Source organism: Mauremys reevesii, linkage group 2 (assembly GCF_016161935.1).
Source record: "Mauremys reevesii isolate NIE-2019 linkage group 2, ASM1616193v1, whole genome shotgun sequence".
Lineage (NCBI taxonomy): Eukaryota > Metazoa > Chordata > Testudines > Geoemydidae > Mauremys > Mauremys reevesii.
In genome coordinates, this window is record NC_052624.1 from 194,554,192 (window position 1) to 194,573,617 (window position 19,426).

A 19,426-nucleotide genomic window follows, 5' to 3' on the forward strand; every position below is an offset into this window, starting at 1 on the left:
ATCAGTAGCACAACATTGTCTGGTCTGAGCCTTCCATCCCTACTTCCCTCCTATGGGTGTTCTGAACGTTTGCAAACCTTCATAATTTAAACTCTAAGATGTAGGGGGAGAGACCTATTCCTTAGTAATGAACTAGCACTAAACAATCCTATGTTGATAAAGGGTGATTTTCACCATTTCTGAAACTAATTTGAACTGCTCTCTGAAATCACAGTTATAGACTGGATTATGCATCTTTTATTTCTCTGACACTAATCACAGTACCTTTATGGAGTCTTCAATGTAGCCTACAATAGATCAACATTAGGAATACATTTAAAATACATTATGCAATTTGAATGATGAATTAGAAGGGAAAAAAATGGTATCAAGTCCTATTATGAATCACCATGTGAATGCAAAACTTTCTTTTTTTTTTTAATAGTCATTAGAATAAACTGTCATGGCTCTGGTTAAACGGGCAGAGCCCCAGGGGTGAGGCAGTGTTAGTAATGGCTTGCATCATAAATGTTAAATTACTTGAGGATAAAGAATGCTGATTAATGAATTAATTTGTAATTCTGTGAATTCTTAATTTAGTGGTACATAGGTGAGCATTTGCATTGTGTCTTACCAGGTATTTGCAAGTAAAAAAAAAACAGTCCGGGGTATTGTTACGTGGAGAAACATGTTTTGTCGGCCTTACTTTCTAACATCATGAAGAACCTAAAATCTTCAGTGGTGCTTCTCACATGAGTAAGTACTACATAATGTAAAAAAAAGTTGCAGCTCTAGCCATAGTACAGTCACAGCTTTGTTGTTAACTGAACAGAAAGAAATTGATGTAACCTAATCAGGTGGATGGACAATTTCTCTTTACACGCCAGATAAACAAAAATAAAACTTACGGTCACAAACAAATCTTTCATAAAATTGCACAGTGAGGGCCTAATCCAAGGCCCACTGAAGTTGATAGATCAGGCCTTAATACTTCGCCCCAGGTTCCAGCCTTACGCCTAAATAAGTCTCATCAGAAAACAAGCCATTTCTCTTAGTCCAACTGAATACACACTTATTCATAATGCTCTGGAGCCTGATCCAGCCCATTGAAGATCAATGGAAAGCCTTGGATCAGCCTTCACAGTGAATTTCAAGTTTACTACTTTTTTTACAGTTAGACCAGGGTATTTTCTGATTTTTTTTCTTTATATTTTGAAACTCAGTGTCATTAAAGAGCAACTGATATAGCAGATCTGGACCAACACATAAAGCATATCCCACACTGGAGGTTGAAAGTAGGATGGAGGGGAAATTGGAATGTTCTGTATAATGAGTGTACACAATACCATATAATTAGTGAATTATGTGATACCATGTATATTCATTATATAAAACAGTCCAATTTACCATCCCACACATAACCAGCTAGTCTCATGCTCTTTATTTCTATAGAAAGTTTAAGCAAGTTAAAGAAATTAATCCTATCCTTTAGGATAAATCACTTTTAATTTGGAAGTCTGAATGACAAAATAGAAGGATGTATTGCTCATTGAAATGGATGACAGAACAAGGAGCAGTAGTCTCAAGTTGCAGTGGGGGATGTCTAGGTTGGATGTTAGAAGACACTATTTCACTAAGAGAGTGGTGAAGCACTGGAATGAGTTACCTAGGGAGGTGGTAGAATCTCCATCCTTAGAGGTTTTTTAAGGCCTGGCTTGACACAGACCTGGCTGGGATGATTTAGTTGGTGTTGGTCCTGCTTTGAGCAAGGGATTGGACTAGATGACCTCTTGAGGTCTCTTCCAACCCCCCTAATCATCTATGATTCTATGATTATAGGGATCAGAATGGATATTTTTTTCCTCCATGTTTTAAGAAGTCCTGATTTAAATAATATAACGTTGCTCTGAATTTTCCAAACAGGACTTAAATACAAAAATCAGAATGTCAAATAATACAGTCAAACTCTACAAAATTAAGGAAAAGATCATGGCTAATCCTATAGCATTATGCAGGGGAGAAATAGGGTGAAAACTGCCCCCCATAGTGTCCTGTGCAGGCTACCTGCATCATGGTTTACAGCACCGGTAAGGGGAAAGCAACTGCTTTATAGCTTCTTCTCCCACTCAGGTGGGCAGGTTGGGGTTGGGAGGAAGTAGAATCTGGCCTCAAACACACCACTCAGCAGAGCAGATGCAAGGGGTGAGGGGAGACTGATATGCCCCAAATAAAGGGCGAATACAGATTGCTTCCCCTCTGAGTGGTTCTCTGAATCAAACTTGGGCTGCTTCTGAAGCATCACACTTATGTGCTGTCCCTTACTTATAGGTTATGGGTAATTCCACAATTGGTGTCTAAATGATAAAGTAACCAGAACATCCTAACCCCCTGGTATTGGTATTGTAAATTATAAAATAATCATACCACTGAAGAAAATTTTACCACTCTTAGTGCTTTTCAATCACAAGTTCTTTACTTGTTTGGTCTAATTTTAGTTCCAGATTCTCAATCTGTTTTAATTGTCCATCTAATCGTTTCTCACTCATAGAAAGGGTTGATTGCATTGAAAAAAACAAAACAAAAAACCTCAAACAACCCCACTCTGATTTGTGAATATTTTCATGAATGAAATCACTGATTTCAGTGTGCTATTCTTTGTGGAATCATATTACTCATTATTTGCACATATTCAAACAGAGGCCTGGTAGTGATGAGATATCTTGGCAATCCTTAGAGTTTCACAATAGCACAAATGATGGGTGGGTCTAAAAATACATACCAGAGCTATTTGCTATTCACTCATCTCGAAAGAATACATTTGAAGAATATTGGGATCAAGTCATGAACAAGTTGCTAATCATAAAAAAGGGAATATATTGATAAAAATTATAGTGCCAAATGCTCAAACACAGCTGGCCAGAAACTGGAATTCTCATTTGGTTGGTAAAATTGTAAAAAAATATCTGAAATGGAGGAAAACAAGACATTTCCCACAGAACAGGAATTCCAGAAATGTTAAACAACATTTCATTGTGGCATTATCGAAAGTTTTCCTTGGCTCCCCGAGTTGCCCAAAGCATACCAGGAGGGAATCTGGATAGCTCGGCATCTGGAAGCACTGTCTCCTCAATTCCTTGCCTGGCTGGATGCCCTGGAGTCAAAAACCTGGGAGACCTGACTGCTAAGAACCCATGAGCCTCGGAGCTTAGGAGCTGGTTCATCTAGGCTGCAAGCTACCCATGAGCTCACCAGCCAGTTTGGAGGAGCCAGGCAGACAAGCTGGCAGGAAACCAAGCAGATTTCTAATCTAAACCTGATCTCTTCCATCAGAAACCTGCCTGGTTTCCATAGGAATTTAATCAAAATCAACACCTTTCCCATGAAACATTTTGTTTTTGACAAATCAGCATTTTCCAATAAGAAATAAATGTTCAGTTAGAAAATTTCCGACCAGTTCTGGTACTAAGCATGAGAATGGGAGGCAGAATCTAGCCCTCTGTTGGTAAGTGTGATAGAGAGAGTAAGTAAATGTACATTTTGCTGTGGGGACTTTCAAAGGAGCCTAAGGGAGTTAGTTACCCAAATTTCATTGAAATTTACAAAAGTTGGTCAACTAACTCCCTTATGCACCTTTGAGAATTGAAGTCTTGAAGTATAGCAGCTTAGTGACACAACTTCAACTAAATGCCTCTTTTGTTGGAATGCTCATCACCCTTGTGTTGATGAGGATTCTGTACTACTACATTCAAAGGACTTTAGAAGTGCAAATTGTTGGGAATTATTTACTCAGCACCAGTCTGACTTTTACTGACATTTTGATTGTACCAAATGAACTGTAACTCAAATGTATGCATAAAGTGGAGCATATGTGACATATTAGAAAACACAGAGGTCAGAATGACATCCCTTAATGTTGTGTAGTGGATGCCTACAATACTTTGCAACATTTTGCTCCCTGAATGTGAGGCCTAATAAGAGAGTGCACCCTGTACCCTACTCTTATAAGGGCAGTTTACCAACATAGAGGTGGGAAAGCTGTGTGATACCAAAAGCATACATTAAATTACGCTGTTTGCAATGCTGTTTTCCTTTCTTGCACTACTTACCTGAAACAAGCTAGAATATAGCAAGAAGAATATCGGCAGGAAGAATATAAATAGAACCATGTCACTTTCAAAATAAAGAATGATGAAAAATGAAGGTGACTCAAAGGAGTGGATTATCCTAGATAATACCTTACTGTGTGACACATAATCACTGGAAGGCTTTCCATAGATGTTATAATGTTTTGTGAGTAATATAAAAGGGATTTTTAAATGCATCTTTGAATTTCACTATCACAAATTGAATCTCAGATTGCACCAACTCACATTCTCTGTCTGTCCACCTTAGGGTGTTTATAAGAAGCCTGTTACTTGGGTACCTGGGTGCCAACAAAATTGTGAAGAAGCAGGTGTTTATCAAAAAAGGTGTTTTCTACACGTTGGATTTGATGCTGCCAAGGTTAGAGTCAATCAGATTTTCTCCCTCCAACAGTTTCATAGCTGGGATCCTGCTGAGAATGCGCTAGCTTAATACAATATAACTATTTTGAAGTCTGTGGCATCTCACAAAGCATGTAGATTTTACAGAGGAGAAATAATATGTAGCCCTGCAGGATACAGTGTTATAGGAGTCTTGGGGAGAACAAGCAAAGTGCCTATCATGCCTTTCTGGGATCTATCTGATGGGAAAGGGTGGATCTAGATGAATGCTTCTTCTTCGAGTGATTGCTCCTATGCATTCCAGTTAGGTGTGCGCGCGCCGCGTGCACGCTCGTCGGAAGATTTTTTACCCTAGCAACACTCGGTGGGTCGGCTGGGTGCCCCCTGGAGTGGCGCCGCTATAGCGCTAGATATATACCCCAGCCGACCCGTCCGCTCCTCAGTTCCTTCTTACCGCCCGTGACAGTCGTTGGAACTGTGGAGTGCTTAGTTGACCTCCACAGCCCTAGCTTCTCACTGTTTTCTATTTCATACTTGTTGTATATAGTTCTTAAATAGTTCGATTAGTTTAAACAGTTTGTTGTATTTAGTGTTAGTTAGGGGAAATCGAGGGGCTTAGCCCTTCTTTTTCCCAACCCGGTGCGGGCTCATGCCCAAGGCACCGGGATTTAAGCCGTGCTCGGCCTGCCAGCGGCCCATGCCAATTGGAGACCCTCACGACTCCGCCTGCGGTGCTTAGGAGTGTCTCCTCTTACCGATAAGTGCCGCATTTGCAAGTCCTTTAAGCCAAGGACAAAGAAGGAGCGGGACTTTCGTTTGAAGCAGCTCCTGATGGAGTCGGCACTTAGCCCTGCGGTGCCGCCACCAGCCGCTCCACAGACCTCTTTGGTGCGGAGCGCTCCAGCGGTTCCTGGCCGTTCTGGTACCGAGGCCATGAAGAAGCAGCAGCCGGCACCGGCACCCTGGCACCGTTCCCTCTCTCCCTCGAGGAAACGTAAGCCAGCGCAGACGTCCTCCAAGGTCTCTGCACCAGGACCTATCGCCCAACCACCAGCTCCGGCACCTGCGTCCCCGGCACCAACTCCGGCAGTGCATAAACCATGCACTGTACCGTTGACTCCGGCACCACAAGGGCCGTCGAGTCCGGTACCTCCTTGTTCCCCGGTGCATACCGTGGTCGAGCTCGCTCTCCTGTCGACTCTGGAAACCTTTTCGACGGTGAGAGAGCTGATAGTGTTGACGGAGCCAATGCATACTCAACCCCCGGCACCGCCGGAGCGGGTTGTTAAGTCAGTGGGCAAGCCGGCTATCATGGGGCCTCCTTCCCCTGACAGGCAGGACAGACGCTACTCCAGGAGTACTCCGGTCCCGGAGGCATTCCCGTTCTCACCGCTCCAGATCTCGGCACCGCTCGCAGTCCCGGTACCGCTCTCCATCGCGGTACCGGTCGTACTCGCGCAGACGATCCCGGTCCTGGTCTCCTGACAGACGCTATCGGCACTGATCCGGCTCTCGGTACTGTTCCCGGCACCAGTCCTCCCGTAGCCATTCCCACCGTCAGGACTCGAGATCCCGGTCGACCTCCTGGCACCGGCACGGTAGAAGGTCCCAGTCTCATTCCCGGCACCGCGAAGACCAGCACCGTTCCCCGGCACCGTCCAGGGACAGACCGGCGACGTCGACGGCGCAGTCACAAAGTCTCTCGGCACCGCCGTGGCCTTCGAGACAGCCGTCTGTCTCCTCTCAGGCAGACAGCGCAGTTGATCAGCGCACAGAGCCTCAAGGGCAAGACCAGGGTCCTTCTCAATGGGGCTTCTGGACTCCATGGGCCTACCATGAGACTCAAGGAGTGCCTTTTTCCACTCAGCGCTCCAGGGCATCCGACCACAGAGCGCCTGAGGCTACAGTCAGCAGACCTCCTCCCACAGCCGTGGTAGAGGAGCCGCTGGCATCCACGGATGCGGAGCATCCCCCTGTCTCTGAGGCCCCGCAGCAGCTCGATGAGCCCCCACCGGACACGCTGCTCCCGGGCCTATCATCCTCTTCCTTGCCGGATGAGGCCGTGGCTGGGGTGTCCTCCTCGGGCCCTCCACCAATCGATCTCCAGGCCCATCAGGACTTGCTACGACAGGTGGCCCAAAACATAAACCTGCCGGTGGAGGAGGTGGCAGAGGATGATGACCCCGTTGTCAGCATAATCGGAGCAGATGCGCCTCTTCGTGTGGCCCTGCCCTTCATCTGCACTATCCAGCAGAATGCGGACACTGTCTGGCAGTCACCAGCGTCCATCCCGCCCACCGCTCGGGGGGTGGAGAGAAAATACTCGGTCCCATCCAAGGGATACGAGTATCTCTACATGCACCCAGCTCCATGCTCGTTGGTGGTCCAGTCCGTTAACAACCGTGAGTGACATGGCCAGCCGGCGCCAGCGCCCAAGTCCAAAGAAGCGCGGCGTATGGACCTTTTGGGCCGTAAAGTCTATTCGGCCGGAGGCCTCCAGTTGAGAGTTGCCAACCAGCTCTCCTCAGTAGGTACGCCTATAACACCCTGGTGTCCCTCTCAAAGTTCTCTGAGCTTGTGCCATCCGACTCCTGGCCTGAGTTCATGGCCCTTGTTGAGGAGGGTAAAAAGGCGTCCCGCTCGGCCCTCCAAGCATCTCTGGACTCTGCAGATTCAGGAGCCAGGACTTTGGCCTCTGGAGGGACTATGCGGAGAATTTCGTGGCTTCAGGCCTCCACACTGCCCCCGGAGGTCCAACACACCATCCAGGACTTGCCGTTTGATGGCCAGGGTCTCTTTTCTGAAAAGACAGACTCACAACTGCAGACCCTCAAGGATGGTCGAATCACAATTTGCTCCCTGGGCATGCACACGCCTGTTACCCAAAGGAGATCCTTCCGGCCACAGCCGTACCGCCCGTTCAACCAGCCGAGACTGCGGCCCGATAATAGGCGCAGGGGCAGAGTGAACCGGCGCAGGCAGTCGGGCAACCAGGGAAACCAGTCCCAACCGCCCTCTAAGCCTACCTCGGGACCCAAACAAAACTTTTGATGGGACGCCCGAGGACAGCCCACCAGTTTCTTTATCGGATCCTTTCCTGTTGTTTTTCAACCGTCTCTCCCAATTCCTACCGGCGTGGTCCCAGATAACAACTGACGACTGGGTACTTCGCACGGTGGAGTCTGGTTACCGCCTCCAGTTTATTTCGCCCCCCTCCCTCCCACCCACCCTACCCGTCCCTCTTCAGGGACCCCTCTCATGAGCAATTCCTCTTGCAAGAGGTCGAGACTCTGTTGAGTTTGGGTGCCATAGAGGAGGTGCCGGAAGGCATGCAGGGCAGGGGATTTTATTCCCGATATTTCCTAATCCCCAAGGCGAAGGGAGGTCTGCGACCAATCCTCGACCTCTGAGAGTTCAACAGATTTCTGGTCAAGCTCAAGTTCCGCATGGTAACCCTGGGGACCATTATTCCCTCCCTGGATCCGGGAGACTGGTTTGCCGCCCTCGACATGAAGGACGCATATTTCCATATTTCCATTTACCCTCCTCATCGTCGCTACCTGCACTTTGTCGTCAACCACCAGCACTACCAGTTTACGGTGCTCCCCTTCGACCTCTCCATGGCACCGAGGGTCTTCACCAAGTGCATGGCGGTGGTCGCCGCGACCCTTCGGCGTCGCCGGATACATGTTTACCCATATCTCGACGACTGGCTGGTCCGCGGAACGTCCCAGCAGCTCGTAGTGCAGCAAATGGCCGAGATCCTAGGCCTGTTCCAACACCTAGGCCTTATGATCAACGCCGAGAAGTCTACCTTGACTCCAACGCGGAGGATAGAATTCATCGGCGCGGTCCTGTGTTGCTCCTATCCATTCCAGACCCGCCCTCCTTCCCCACTGTCGGAGTAGCCGGCAAGAAGGAACTGAGGAGCGGACGGGTCGGCTGGGGTATATATCTAGCGCTATAGCGGCGCCACTCCAGGGGGCACCCAGCCGACCCACCGAGTGTTGCTAGGGTAAAAAATCTTCCGACGAGCGTGCACGCGGCGCACGCACACCTAACTGGAATGGATAGGAGCAACACATCTCGAAGAACAACAGTTACAACGGTGAGTAACCATCTTTTTTCCATTTATTCTTACAATACATTGTATTGTTTGTCATCAGCACCTTATGATGAATGGTGTCAAACTTCTAAAATGAAATAGTATAGGATACAAGGTTATTTCCTGTCCAAATGTAGGAGAAGGTTATCTAGAAGTGCCAACTGATAGATATTTCTGCCATGAAATCTAAATGTGGAAGTTAAAAGATGCAGACAGAGAATAGCTGCTGTAAGAGATTGGATGACATCATCTTCTCTCTAACCTCCTCAAAAAGAACGAGGGTGAAAACTATGCTGATAGTTTGCAAGGCACTTTCCATTACCCATAGGCTTCTTCTATATTGGCTAGAGCAACATATTCTTTAGCATGCCTAGTAATTTCCCTTTTTAAGGAGGCATTGGTGATCCCAGTATCAGGAGAGTCAGATACTCTTCCCTAGACTCACCAGCCACGAACAACAGGGTTGGTAGGTGAGACATTCTTCAGGGCTTCTGATTGGGTAATTACTCTAAATTTTGCCACCGCAAATTGGTTGTGTTTCAATACTGGATAGGGTGTGGTTACCTCTATCTCAGTGATGCTATTCATAGGCACCGGGCCGTAGGTGCTTCAGGAGTGGAGCATCCACGGAAGAAAATTAGCAGGTGCTTAGCATCCACTGGCAACCAGCTTCCCACCTCTCTGTCAGTGCATCTTGTCCACCGGCCCCCACTGATCAACTCCTCACTCCCTCACAGCACCTCCTGCCCACCACGATCAGCTGTTCTGCGGTGTGCAGGAGGTACTGGGCAGAGGGGGAGGAGTGGGGACACGGCGTGCTCGGGGGAGGGCGCAGAACTGGGTGGGAAGAGGTGAGGTGGGTTGGGGTGGGCCCCGGGGGGAAGGGGTGAAGTGGGGACTGGGTCTGGGTCTGGGGCTGAGCAGGGATTGATCACCCCAGGGCAAAGGAAAAGGCCAGTGCCTATGGGCTATTCTAACTTGGTTGACTATCTGCACAGTTGTGGAGGAGCTCTTTGAAATGAAAGGGCTTGGTATTTAAGAGTTTGTCTATGTGTTCTCAGACAGTTAGCTGTTTTACTGCACAAAATAGTTCTGCTTGTTCTGAATGGGTGGATGCAGTTGTGACTGTAAGGACGGTTCATTTAGTTTCCTTTGTGGCTGCAGCATGTCTGTAAGTGGACCTTGGTCTTGTTCATTCTCTGCAGCTGAGTGGGTTTTGACTACATCAATCTAATACAATAACTTTATCATGTGGTGGTGCAAGGAGCTCACAGCGGTCTATATGGCTTCAGCAAGGTGAAGTGTTTTATTAGAGACAACCTGGAAGTGATACAGAGCATTGACACTACTCTGGGCGGAATGATTGTGACAAAATATACCCCTGTGTTCACACACTACACACTATTGTAATATTTTTTTGTAAAATGCCTGTCTTGTAAGGTATCATTCGGAAACTCATAATTTGCTGGGCAGTATTGTCCTGATAAAATATGTGTAGCAACATTATATACAAAGTTATAAGATTTCCCTGCATCATGCTATTAACACATATTACAGGCACCACAGTCTTCTCCAAACTGAGGCTGGCAAACAGGTCTGCCTTAAATAAAGGAATGTGCGCTCTTCTTAATTTGCATTTAAGCAGTAAACAGAATCATCAAGCAGGAAGGGAAACAAAGGAAGCTCAAACAGGTGAGAAAAAGCTAGCAGGGAACATCCTTCCACATAGACTCTTTGTCTTGTGCCCAGCTGGAAATGTTTTTGAAGAGAGGGACTGAAATTAAAAAAAGGAGGGAAAAACACTCCCAAGGACCTCCCGCTCCCTGCCCATCATATTCACTGCAGCTGAAGTGACAAAGGAAATGTTCATTGAACCCTGGGGGAGGGGTCCTGACCTACAGGGCTTGGTCAGTAAGACTGCTGAAATCATATGGTGAGAAACTTTGCGTGAATCGGATATGCTTTGCTAACTTAGGTATTAGTAAATGTCTTATCTTTATTTTTCCTTGTAACTATTTCTGACTTTTATGCCTCATTACTTGTACTCATGCAAAATCTATCTCTGTGTAGTTAATAAACTTATATTAACTGTTTTATCTGATTCACTATGTTTAAATTGAAGTGTCTGGATAACTATTTAAGATAATCAGATGGCATATTATTCCCTTAAAGGAATAAAGGATTTTAAATATTTTGTATTTTCCAGGAGAGGGCTGGGACTGAGGGTGTGTTGGGGTCACCCTGCAGTATAGCCAAGGCTGGTGAGAGCCACAATGTAACCCAAGTGTGGCTGGCAGGCTGCAGCAGACAGTTACACACAGACACTCAAGGTGTGGCTTGCATGCTGAAAGGCTGTTTGTGACCAGCCCCGTTGGGAGCTATTTTCAACTGGAAGCCACCCAAGGTTTCAGGTCAGGGATGACATAGCTACTCATTAGTCTGGATTGTACCCGAATATGTCAAACTGATGCACATAATGTGCCTACCAGAACAAATTTTAATTATTCATCTTTGCACCATGGGTATCTGATATCCCTATGTATATCAGCAGGATATCTTTGTAATCCCTCCTGACTCTGAGATCCTGAGCTGGTGGCAAACTTTGTTAGGGCATTGTGTTTTTATTTTTTTTCCTTAGCTCTCAATTAAAATTCCTATTTATGATCGTGGCTGGCATAATTTGGTCTCCTTCATGATGAAGAGTATGATTTCTGCTCGGAGGACGGATAAGTAGCTTTGTTAGAGTGTTTAATATTTTTCCCTTCTGCCCTCCACTTGTGTAACAGCCAAGTTCAACAGCTAATGATTTTGAAGTTCTTCAACCGTATATGCTTACCAGAAGTAATGACCAAATGAAAGGTCACTTGCTGTGCTTTCCATTCATGTTGTTTAGAAAGTTTCAACAAAGGTAATTAAAGACCTTCTGAACAACACATAGCCAACATGGTGTGCACGTCTTGAAATGTTTTGACACTAATAAGCAAAGCAAATATCACCTGTTTGTCTGGTTTCTGCTCTTGCAGAGAGTTAGTGGGATGCTCGTTAATTGGATTAACCCTGAGGAAAACTGTCTTACTAAAAGAAGTAAAGTAGTGAATTTTTTCAGAGTAATATATCACTGTCCGGATGTATAACTGATAGATTATCCATGCTAGTGTATCAAAACCAAACTTAGGTCCTGCTCCTGTTAGTCACTCTGCAAGGGCAGAACCCTCAACCTATTTGGTGCCCCATTGAAGTGAAGGCTCTGAAAGCATGGAGCACTTTACAAGATCAAGGTTTAGACAACAAATCCAAGAAATACGACAGTTTAAGTCAGAAAGTGAAGAGTGTTGTATCTAGTTGAATCTTACTGAATGATCAACCCAGTTCTATGCATGCTAATTGGGTCTCTGACTCAGTTGTCTAATGCACCTATTTTTTCAGAGCACAGGAGTCATAAGAGACAGCCTGGCAGAGGGCCGTTTTTCTTGTAAGTGTGAGATAACACTTCAGGAGCAATAACATAGAGTGGTGTATGATTAAATCAGTGAGCACCCACACAGGCTAGTAAAGCCAAATAAAATGAAAAAAGAGAGTAAGAACTGGACATTGTCCCCTCAAAAAGTGCTCTCCGTGCTTTTCTGCTGATCTGAGGATTGGAATCTTGGGTCTGCCCCATTCGGTTTCTGAACTGTACAGTTAACAAGCATTCAAAGCATTACATCCGTTTCTCATCCAAGTGCCTCTATTCTCCCACTAAGCTATTAACTGCATCACTTAATTGTGTTTTTGTTGCATTTTGTATTTGTATTTAGCTATTTTTTTTCATATTTCAAATAGATGCAAGTGATTCTGAAACACGCCAACTATAAATGGTCTGCACTGATAATGAAAACCAGCTTTCCTGACTGATGCAAAATGCAATTACTCATCACAATGAGCCTAACAGAAAATTTCCCAAAAGGCAGTTATTTAACTCTGCAAGTGTCTAGAAAGTAGTGTTTAATTCATTGTACCATCAGTCCTTTGGCAGCATATGATGCACATGTTTATTGACGATTACTTCTGTGATAACAAGAAAGGGATAACTTCATATTAATGGTACATTGGATGATTGGTTAAACATTGTTTTCTCTCTCTTTCTCTTTTTTTGTTTTGTTTTGTTTTTTGTTTTTGCTTCACTCCTTGCTGCATTTCTTTTCTCTGACATGCAGTAGAATGGTGGTATTTGAAACATCTGAATTTAAGGCTATGATGTTTTATTCATATGTTTAAGTGTATTTTTGTAAGGTTGCACGGGATAAAAATACAACTATCAAGTGTGATGGGAGTACTTCCCTTGAACATTGAAAATGTAAGGACTGTCCTGCCAGAGCTTAAAGAAATGTTTTATGTAAATAAAAGCAAATGCAGTAAACCAGTCCATCAATAGAACTGTATTTCCCCCTACCCCCATGGAAAGTATTAGATATGTATTGCTGTGAGTTACAGTATGTAAAAATAAATACATAAATAGGATCCAGATTCTGGCACCTTTACTCATAGGACTACCCTCAGATTGAGGTAACACTTGCCAGGAATTACTTGTGTAGTAAGGTGCTACTCGATGTAAGTAAGGGTTGCAGAATCTCATCCTCAAAGAAAAGTTTAAGGAAAAAAACTAAAGAGTACTTCTCTGCCTGTGTTGATGAATGCCCCCTGTTTAGCAATATGAGGCATCTTCAGCCATTCAGGACCTTTTTAATGCATGGTGCATTTATTTACTAGTTACATTTCCACTACTACTGTCATTTCTCAAACTATGCTTCAGGAAGTAAATAAAAGGAGATAAATATTTGAGGGTGCTCTCATGATTCATTTAATCAATAAAGCTTCTTCAGCTAAAATTGCACTGAATAAATGGGTTGGTTTTAAGGTCCAGATTAGCACCTGTACTTTAGCTATGCAAACTTCAGCTGGTCAAAAATGTAGTTTATTTTGGGTGAGGAACTTCAAAGATGAATTATTTCAGTTATAAATATTTGTTGCGGAATTTTTGGTTTTTCATCAGAAACCCCAAAATTTTATTGAATAACCAAACAGTTCACATTTCTTAATTTTTTACAACTGAAAACTTTTTTTAACAAAGCCCCTGAAATAATCCCTAAAAACTTGACATTTTCTTGAGAAGAGTTCCGCTTAGTCAAAAACACGTTTTGAGGTGGGGCGTGTGTGTGAAAAAAATGATGGAATATGTTCAATGAATTTTAGCTAAAAGATAAAATTGTCTTATTTTTTGACTTGATGGAGAGGCCTGTAGTCTTCAAATGTTCTAGACATGGTTTTACTGTGCTCATGGCACTTCCACAAGCAAGTCAGTACCACATTTCATAGAAGGTGTTTTTACACAAGCAAGGGTGAAAGCAGAGCTATGAAAGAAGCAGCAGTATCCAATGATGATGTCCATATAAAATATATTGATCAAAAGCATTCTGAATACTTTTTTTAAAAAGAAGGCCTCCATTAATGCCCTGTATTTTTGCAAAAGGTCTGCAGGTGAGATAGTAAAGATCTAGGTTTAAAACTATTGCATCTTTGCATCACTATCTTTGCAGTGCCGAGGTTAACAGTTTCAATTTATCCTGCTGTTCACAGCTTGCAGTATTCGGTCAGTTAAAACCCATAAAGAGCAAATAACAGCTGTGTTATCTTTCAGTAAGGTTATTCTAGCATGCTCTCCAATTTTGGGTGGAATACGGGGAGCCCAGTGGTTTACAAATCTAAATACAACTTATACACATAGCGATAGTACAAGGCTGTAAACATAACATTTCAGTCATTAAGAAATGTTGATTGACAAAAATATTAAATTAATAATTCAAAAATAAATAATGTTGTTACTGGTACTCGCCTCTCCTAAATCCTCTGAATTGTGTGGTTGGCAAATTATTCTGCAGTCTGGCTTCATGAGTAGTTTCTCCTGTGGTTGGAATCAGAAAGTACTATGAGTCTGGAATATGCATGTGTATCTAGCCAGTGTACATCTGCATAACTGAATGACTTGGGTTTAGGACACTTTTTAAAAAAAATCTATTTGGAGAAATCCTTTCCTCCTAATAGGAACTACTCTTCACATACCTTTAGGTTGACTTTTGTAAATATCTAAAATCAGACTCTTCTGTAGAGTAGTCAAGTGATAGCTAAATAATAGCTGTGCTGTTCTTATAAATTTTAATACCAAGTATTTATTATAATATTTAATAAACTATGTCATGTGTGTTATCACTAAATTCAGAATAGGCAGGCTCAGAGTTTCACTTCCTGTTGCCAATACAGATATTGTAGCTGAGTTGTCTTACAACAGAAGTTATGAGGCTATAACATATTAGAGCAAATAAGCCACATAGCATTTCTCAGCTCTACAAACTCAGCTCCATAACTAATCCTCTGCAATAAAGGCTTCAGATTCTTATCACACTAGATTATATTTTGCTTGTGATACACTTTCCAGTGCAAATGGCATGCATCTGACATCTTGCAGACCAAACTCCTAGAGGAAAAGAGTGTTTACACTAGAGCTGTGTGAAGAATAGAAATTCCATTTTGTGAAGTATTCTGGGCTTACAAGAGGAGAGCAGATGAGAAACTTCAATTTCTGTGGCAGGAGAAGGAGGTGAGAGTTGTAGGAGGGGAAGGGAAGATTAACTGAGAGGAGGCTGAAAGATACATTGTATTTTGTCAACTTCTCATAGAAGAAATTGGTGAGATCCTGTGCAAAGAGAGAAGTGGAGGCAGGAGGACCAGAAGGTTTGAGGAGTGAGATAAAAGGTGGCCTTGACTGAGGATGTGGGATTCAATTATGTTGGAGAAGTAGAGTTGTTTAGCTAGCAAGATGGGAGAACTGAAGGAGAACAGAACAAGTTTGTAGAGGGGGAGTCATCCTGGTCATGGGATTTCCACCAAAAATACTCCATCGTGTGAGAACAGGAACAAAGAAAGTTGTTGGAAGTGAGCCAGGAGTGGGGGTTGAGAGGGTGCAACATGTGATGAGAGAGAGGGGCAGAAGTGTCAAGGATGGAGGAAACTGAACCATGGAGAGAGACTCAAAAATCATATAAATAAAAGAACAGGCAGGAAGGAGAGGGCTGAAAGTAGATAAGGAGTCATCAATGCTGATGACCTTGAAGTCACAAAAAGGCCAAAAGGCAGGGTCTGACAGGAGGGCGATAGAGAGAGAGTACTGCTTGGTGATGTGATGATTAAGTCAAATTAACAGCACTTTTGGTGAGTGGGAGAGCTGAACCAGGGCTGCAGGTCAAATGAAGAGGTGAGGGTGAGGGAACATGCATTTAAGAGGGCTAATAGGCATCAATATGGAAGCAGAAGTTCCTGAGAATGAATGTGGTAGATTGTGAAGTGAGGAAGAGAGAAATGGAAGTTGAAATCAGAGAGCTAGGCTGATGGGGATGAGTTAATTGGACAGTAGATGACAGCAACATTAAGGAGACAAGAATAGGAAAGATAGATGCAGTGCTGATCAAAAGAGGGGAAAGGATCTGAAGGGGTGGGTTGCAAGCAGCAGGAATGGGAGAGAAGCCACCACGTTCAAATCCAGGGTAGGGGGTGTTGAGAAGGGAGGCATCTGTAAGAGGGCAGTTGCAGAGGCATCCAGGTCTCTGAGAGCCAGGAGCTGGAGGGAGCAAGATATGAAGAGGTTGTGGAAGGTTGTTTTCTTTTTTAGAGATAGTGTGGGCATTCCACAGACAGCAAAAGAAGGAGGGAGGGGGCAGAGGAGAAGAGGGATGGGTGTGAGGTTAGCCATGGTGGCAGGAATGTGTGTAGCAGGTGCAGAGGTTGGGGATGAAGAGAGGCCAAGGGTTGGGGCAAATGTCACCAGAGATGAGGAGGAGGGAGTGGATTTGGGATCTGGATTTTTGATGGTGGGAAGAGAGAGGAGATTGGGATGGAGAGAGGAACAGGAGCAGGAAGATCTCATGGGAATGGTAGAAAGGTGAGGGAAACAAGGATGGAGAAATGAGACCAGTAGGGAGAAGGGCAAGGGAAAGAGAATGACACATGATTTGATATGGAAGAAAAATGTGGTGATAGCCATGGAGGAGTGGCAGATATGGATAAGAGTACAGGGAGCATTAAAAATAGGCATGCAGTAGGTCCACTGCTAAGCAGCTAGCATGTGTTGCCTCACCCTAATTTGGAGGGGGAAGAAGACAGCTGGACTCCTGCACTGGGGGGACCTGGGTGGGAGGTGGGGAGGAACATTGAGTCAGAAATGTCCCTTCATTTTTTACAGAAGTTTCCCCTGACAGGCAGCTAAAGTGCATTGTCCCACCCTGCATGCACAGACAATATGTTTAGTGAACGTACTAAATGTGGCTCAAACAGTGGGAAACACCTTGCCATTGCAAAACCTCTCCCCTTAGTGGGGACCTGCAGAAGTATGCTCCACTTCTAATAATGCAAGATTCATAATCAAGACACATTCTAAGGAAATCGCTAATTAAGGATATTGTTACCAGGGCTTAATTCTGATCCAGAAACTAATCCTCTCATTAATGGTGGTGTTCCTCTTGCACATGATGAAGGATGAAATCTGATCTAGTCACACAGTTTGGAAATGACTTTGGATGACAACATTTAAAGAGTGATCTAATATACAGGTATTGAATTCTGAGTCTAAATAACTGATTTAATAAAATCTGTTTGTTTCAAGAAAGGGGAGAAGTTATAAGAATGTATCTGAACCCTAAGTCTGCAGTTCAGAACTCACTTTTCAGTGTTGCTGCAGAGAGCTTTTTCTGAGCTGATTTGTAGCAGCAATTTCTTTCCTTCTTTTTTAACAGAGAAATATTGCATTACACTTGGTGCTCTTGACTTCTGTTTCTACAAACCAGAGAATAGCAATAAGGGTAATTTTTTCAATGTATTAGTTCAGGGTTGAGCTGTAAGATAGTGAAAGGGTTCCATCTGGTGGAAAATCAGGACGCTTACAGCATAGTTAGAATTATCCCAGAAAACTGAACTTAAGTCATTCATTTCTTGGTTAAGGCAAGGTTAGCGACACAAGAATGAATGCACTACAAAGCCCCTTGTATTTCTGTAAATCATTGAGATGTATATCCAATTATGGAGACCAGACTACCTGAAAAAAAAAAACAGTACGTAATAGTTGCATGAACATTTGTATTAAGATGGGAAATGATAGTGATACTGAGGATGATATAACCTGGACTTTTATATCAACAGTATTGAGCACCTCCTGGACTCTAATTTTTATATTTGCATTTGTTAATGGCTCACAGTAATCATATTATTATGGGGTAAGTTATTCACGTTCCATTTGTACTGTAGAAAACATATCAATACACAATCTTCTTGATCAGCAAGTACAGTAGAACCTCAGAGTTATGAACACCAGAGTTATTAACTGACCAGTCAACCACTCACCTCGTTTGGAACTGGAAATATGCAATCAGGAAGCAGCAAAGACCAAAAAAAAAATACATACAGTAAAGTACTGTGTTAAATGTAAACTACTAAAAAAAATAAAGGGAAAGTTTAAAAAAAATTGACAAGGTAAGGAAACTTTCTGTGCTTGTTTCATTTAAATTAAGATGGTTAAAAGCACATTTTTTCTTCTGCATAGTAAAGTTTCAAGGCTCTATTAAGTCAATGTTCAGTTGTAAACTTTTGAAAGAACAGCCATAATGTTTTGTTCAGAGTTATGAACATTTCAGAGTACCAAACAACCTCCATTCCTGAGGTGTTCATAATTCTGAGCTTCTACTGTAAAATCATTCACACCCATGCAGACAGGCAATCTAAATCCTGAATTTTAGTGTCTTGGTAAACTAAAGTTTTTTTTAAACATCTCAAGTGAAGACTGCCAATATAAAAGAGAACTTGAGAGGTGGGGGGGAATCATGTATTTTTGTTGCATGTCACTCTCTTAAACACAACGTAGCCACAATATGTCACAATAGGAAAAGCTCCTCTTGAGAGCTACAAGAAGTATACAAAAAAAAACTATGCACTGCTGAAAAACTCCCAAAGATAAAAGTACATGAGTTTGTTCTCCCTGCTCTTCCTCCTCCTCCACATTCTTCTTTAATGTTTAGGTGTCTAATGATGCAGATAAGTGTATAACGGCCAGATTTTAAAAATGCATTTATATTTAATTTTTACCCATGAAAATCTCCCACTTATGAAAGTCTCCTAACTTTAAGCACCCAGAGTGGTATTTTCAAAATTGCCTAAGTGAATTTCAATGGGATTTGTGCTCAGAAATAATGTCCCCAACAGAATTTACTCTTTCCCTGCAGAAAACTGATTCATGTGCCCCTCCTAGGCAGTGGTCCAGAGGCGGGAGGGATGTCAGGTTCAGGCGTAGGAAGTGGCCAGAGAAGATATAAATCACTGCTTCAGGGGGCAGAGCTTGGTTATTTCTGTCTCTCTTGCTCACTATTGTGGTGTGCCTGGATCCAGGGAGGGGCAGGGCTGGGGAGGCGCTGGCCAGTGTCTCCTACTGTGCATTGGGCTCCCGCTGCTAGTCCCAGTTGGGCTGTGGCCCGGAGTATGGGACGACTTCTTCTCCTGCATGGGTCCTGCTGGAGCTGGGGATAAGTCAGACCCATCCCCAGGAACCTCCCCCTGCTGAAGGAAGCTCCGCGTCCTCCCACCACTTCCTACCACCATCGCTCCATAGCCACAGGGGGGAAAGGTCACTGTATGCCCCCCTGTCTGTCCAACCCCCAGGCATGTGGATCCCCCATGCCAACTCCCTGCTCCCACTAAGCCCCACTCTCCTGCATCCAGACCCCCTACCCCTTCACCCATGACATTCCCCACTGAGCCCCCACACTGTGATTATATTATGTTG

At 43.8% G+C, this 19,426-nt stretch overlaps 1 long non-coding RNA gene across 6 annotated transcripts in view; it reads left to right on the forward strand.

Annotated features, from left to right (window-relative positions):
* LOC120396755 overlaps positions 1–19,426 on the forward strand; it is a 253,501-nt gene that overhangs the window by 106,398 nt on the left and 127,677 nt on the right. For all 6 annotated transcript variants that reach the window (XR_005593345.1, XR_005593346.1, XR_005593344.1 and 3 more), the window contains exon 2: positions 617–735. This is a non-coding gene — a long non-coding RNA (uncharacterized LOC120396755). The remainder of the gene's footprint in view (positions 1–616; positions 736–19,426) is intronic.